Here is a 4,852-nt window from a genome sequence, read left to right on the forward strand (position 1 = left end):
AGCCCACACTAATGTTTCTTTTTTTTTCTTATTAATAATGAGAATTTTCAAAATAAATATCTATTTTTTTGACTGCACCAGGTCTTTGATGTGGCATGTAGGATCTTTAGTTGTGTGTGTGTGTGTGTGTGTGCGCGCGCGCACATGCACATGCACGCACTCAGTGGTGTCCAACTGTGCGACCCCATGGACTGTAGCCCGCTGGGCTTCTCTGTCCATGGGATTCTCCAGGCAAGAATACTGAAGTAGGATGTCATTTCCTTCTCCAGAGGATCTTCCCGGCCCAGGTATCGAACCTGTGTCTCTTGTGTCTCCTGCTTTGGCGAGTGGGCTCTTTACCTTCTGAACCATAGTAGTGGCATGCAGGCTCTTAGTTGAGGCATGTGAACTCTTAGTTGCAGCATGTGGGATCTAGTTTCTAGGCCAGTGATTAACCCTGGCCCCCTGCGTACATTGAGAACACAGTGTCTTAGCCCCGGGACCACTAGGGAAGTCCCAGCACTGTTTCTTGACTGGCCCTCCCTTCCCGTATTGGCAACTGTTTGAACCTGCCCTTTGGAATTCAAGGAAGGGGTCACAGAAAGGCTTTTGTGCCCCGGAGCCCCGCCACAGGGTCTGGCTTCATTTCGCTATGACAGGCTGACTACAGCAAAAATCAGTTTACCATTTTGAAGTTCATGACACGGTGATTTCTTAGCACGCTCAGAATCTTGTACAGCCATCACCCCTATCAATAAATTCCTGAACATTTCCATGCCCTCAAAAAGAAGCCCATCGCAAGCACTCCCTATTCCCTCCCTCCCCTCAGCCCTTGGCAACCACTTTCTGTCTTTCCTGACTTGCCTGTTCTGTTCCTTTCATACAGAAAATTATACCCTATGAAGCTGTTAGTCATGGGGAGACTTTTTACACCACGGACATTGATGAATTCAGGGTTTTCTTCTCCAGGGAGCTGGTTGTTAAGAGTTTACCAGTGCACCCTAGTTCCTGAGACAGGAGAACAGAAGAGTTAAAAGTTCTCAGATCAGGAGTACTGTCCCTCAGGGGCCATTTTGGGAACATAGGAGGGCGTTCTGAGTTGTCACAGTTGTTTTTTGACAGTAGCAGATGGAGCAGTGAGTGGTCAGGATTGCTAAAAGTTAGCACAGTGAAGAATTATCCTGCACACCCATGACTTTTCAACAACCTGTTGGACATTCGTACAGCTGAAAAAATCTGCTTCTGAGTCTCACATCTATTTTGCATGTATTATAAGCCCCCCTGCTGGCACCCCACTCCAGTACTCTTGCCTGGAAAAGCCCATGGACGGAGGAGCCTGGTAGGCTGCAGTCCATGGGGTCACTAAGAGTCGGACACGACTGAGCGACTTCACTTTCACTTTTCACTTCCATGCATTGGAGAAGGAAATGGCACCCCACTCCAGTGTTCTTGCCTGGAGAATCCCAGGGACGGGGCAGCCTGGTGGGCTGCCATCTATGGGGTCGCACAGAGTCGGACACGACTGAAGCGACTTAGCAGCAGCAGCTGCTTTTTTTCATGTCACCGACTCTTTGGGGAAACAAGGTCATTCATCCTGTAGCCAGTGTTTCAGTTCCTGGACTTGGCCGACCTTGTCCTCATGGTGTTGATTCACTGGCAATTTTATCCTCCTGTTTTCTGAAAACGGCTGATTACAGTGAGAGGCTTGATCGGATTCAGGTTCCTTTTTTTTTGTAAGCAGGGGAAGGTTGAGGAGGGACATTTGTAGATGGTGAAGGGACCTCCTGTCATCTGATGGGCAGTGGGGGCACTGCTTGTCCCTCTTTCAGTGTTTCAGGACTGCTGGGGGCTCTGGTGATGCCCGCCTCACCGCCCGCCCTCCCCCTGCCCCCAGTTAAATCCTTCATCAATCTTGTGCCTGAGTTTGGCAGCCGCAGACATGCCCCGTCTGACATACCATTTATGGGCTTCCCTGGTGGCTCGGTGGTAAAGGATTCAGGGGACATGGGTTCAATCCCTGGTCTGGGAGGATCCCACATTCTGCGGAGAAACTAAGCCCGTGTGCCACAACTACTGAACCCACGTGCTGCAACTGCTGAAACCACGTGCCCTGTGCTCCGCAGCAAGAGAAGCCACTGCAGTGAGAAGCCTGCTCACCGCAACCAGAGAAAAGCCTCACAGCAAGGAAGACCCAATGCAGCCAAAACATAAATAATTTTTTTAAAAGTTAGTTACCATACAGCTCTGCTAAAATGACGGGGAAAGGGGCTTCCTGCTGTCGACTTTCAAAAGAGGCACAACGTGAGAGTTGCGAGTTACGTTTTACTGGGGCCAAAATGAAGACTGCCGTCTGGGAGACAGCACCTCAGATAGTTCTGAGAACCTGCTCCAAAGAGGTAGCGAGCGAAGGTCAATATATGTGATTTTGGTGAAGGGGGAGTTCATGCGATGAAGCACTTATCTTACAAAAGGTCTTCTGCTAGTCACCAAGGAGCAGATATCATCGTGAAGGCATTTAGTGCTTTTCTAGATATGAGAAAATAACTAATCATATCTAACTAATCTCAGTCACTCAGTTGGGTCCGACTGCAACTCCATGGACTGCAGCACGCCAGGCTCCCCTGTCCATCACCATCTCCTGGAGCTTGCTCAAATTCATGTCCATTGAGTCGGTGACGCCATCCAACCATATCATCCTCTGTTGCCCCCTTCTCCTTTTGCCCTCAATATTTTCCAGCATCAGGGTCTTTTCCAATGAGTCAGCTCTTTGGGGGCTTCAGCTTCAGCATCAGTCCTTCCAATGAATATTCAGGATTGGACCCAGAATATACCAACAATCCAGAGAAGGCACTGGCAACCCACTCTGATACTCTTGCCTGGAAAATCCCATGGACAGAGGAGCCTGGTGGGCTGCAGTCCATGGAAAGAGTCGGACACGACTGAGCGACTTCACTTTCACTTTTCACTTTCACGCTTTGGAGAAGGAAATGGCAATCCACTCCAGTGTTCTTGCCTGGAGAATCCCAGGGACGGGGGAGCCTGGTGGGCTGCTGTCTATGGGGTCGAACAGAGTTGGACACAACTGAAGCGACGCAGCAGCAGCATACCAACAATTGTCAGGAATCTTTTGAAACAAGGGAAACTGAGAAGAGTTGCTACCTGCCAAGGTGTTTTCCAAGGTTCTGGCCTGCCTGGCTTCATATTCCAGCTTACCTGACTTTCTGGCCATGTGGCTTGGGCAAGTTATTTCACCTCTGTGCCTCTAGGGTTGTTCCCCGCTGTACCTTGAGAGAGAATTGCTGTGGAAGTGGGATGAGGTCGGTAGGCCAGGTAAGTGCTAATAGTTGGTTGCCAAAATAAACGAACGTAGGCCGCTGAGAGGAGAGAGCCTGGGCCCAGCAGGACCCTGTCCTCCTCCTCCAGGCTGCCTCCCGGCTGGTATCCTGCCACACCCCGGGAGAAGGGAGGGGCTCCGGCCTCACCTGTCAGGGCCACTCAGCCGCCCCGCCATCCCGCCTCCCAGAGCCTCCGGAAGGCAGAGTAGATCCTGGGCGGGGTTTTCGGCCACAGGTACTGGAAGGTTCGGGGCGATTCTGATAGAGGCGCCGACCCTGAGGGAAGGGTGTGCGCTGAGCTGCTGAGAGAGCCACTTTACCTCCAGCCACGACCAGGTGAGAGATGGAGCCGGGGAGTTCTCTCTGCCCGCAGGCGCGCGCGCGCGCACACACACACACACACACTCGAGACTTGATCCCAGGGATCCAGCGGCAAGTGGAGACTCGGGCTCTCCACTCCTTGACCTCTGATCCCCTCTGGGCTGCACCCCACCTCGGGGCCTCGGCAAGCCGGGCATCCACCCCTGACAGCCCAGGCACCCACTACCCCTGCCCCAGCACGCAGGCTGCCTGATCTTTCCGTCAGTCCCCAAGCCGGACGCCCTCCTCAGCTCCCTTCACCTCCCTTTCTGGCAGATCTGATACTTGACCCTGTAAAGTATAGTTCGGATGGAGGCAGAAAAGGAGAGACGACCTCAACGGAAGTGGGTTACCTTTATTCAGGCAAGGAGGGGTGACAGTCGGCCTAACGACCAGGCAGAGCAAGAGGGATCAGGGAGGCTTCATATTTAAAGGGAGGTTTGTGGAAGCGATAAGGGAAACGTTGGTCAGGTGGGATGTTTTGGGTATTCTTTAGTTGAGATGGCATTTGTAGTTGGGCAGGGGGTGATAAGTCCTCTGGGCAAGGGCTGTTAAGTCTCTGGCAGATGTAGGGGATGGAAGGTTTCTGAACACGGGCTGATAAGTCCCAGATAGACACAACCGGCCTGGAGCATCAGAGCGGGACCTAAAGTTCGGTTTTGTTTTCTCCGATTCAGTAAGGGTCTTTGTTGTTTTCTTTTCTAGGCCCAAAGACTCCTTCAGAGCCCCCATCCCCTCCATCACCCCTGCTCTCCCTTCCCCACCCAAGGCTACCTGCCGCTTCCCTCCCTCCCTCCTGTCACCTGTTCTCCAGGAAACAACCTGAGAATGAATGGCCAGGACGGGCCGTAGTGACTGCTCCCCCACCTCCGGGAGGCACTGAGAGCAAGACCCTGGTCGGAGACCCGGGGTTGCGGCCGCGGCCCCTCCTCCGCCCGGGAGGTGGCAATATCCCCGGCTCCCTAGCTCCATCCTGAGTCCGTGCTTCCATTCTAGGCTGGACCTAAAGTCGGGGATATCAAAGCGGTAGCCCCACATGTTTGTCTTAAGCTCTTTCCCAGCGTTGTGATCATGGGGTGAATTTCAGGGAGAGGGGTGAATTTCAGGGAGAGGTGTGAATGCGGCGAAGCTGCCCACGCCCAGGGTAGGTGTGGCTGGGCGGGCACTGAGCTGGGTAC

The sequence above is a fragment of the Bison bison genome, unplaced genomic scaffold (genome assembly GCF_000754665.1).
Source record: "Bison bison bison isolate TAMUID 2011002044 unplaced genomic scaffold, Bison_UMD1.0 scf7180017864285, whole genome shotgun sequence".
Lineage (NCBI taxonomy): Eukaryota > Metazoa > Chordata > Mammalia > Artiodactyla > Bovidae > Bison > Bison bison.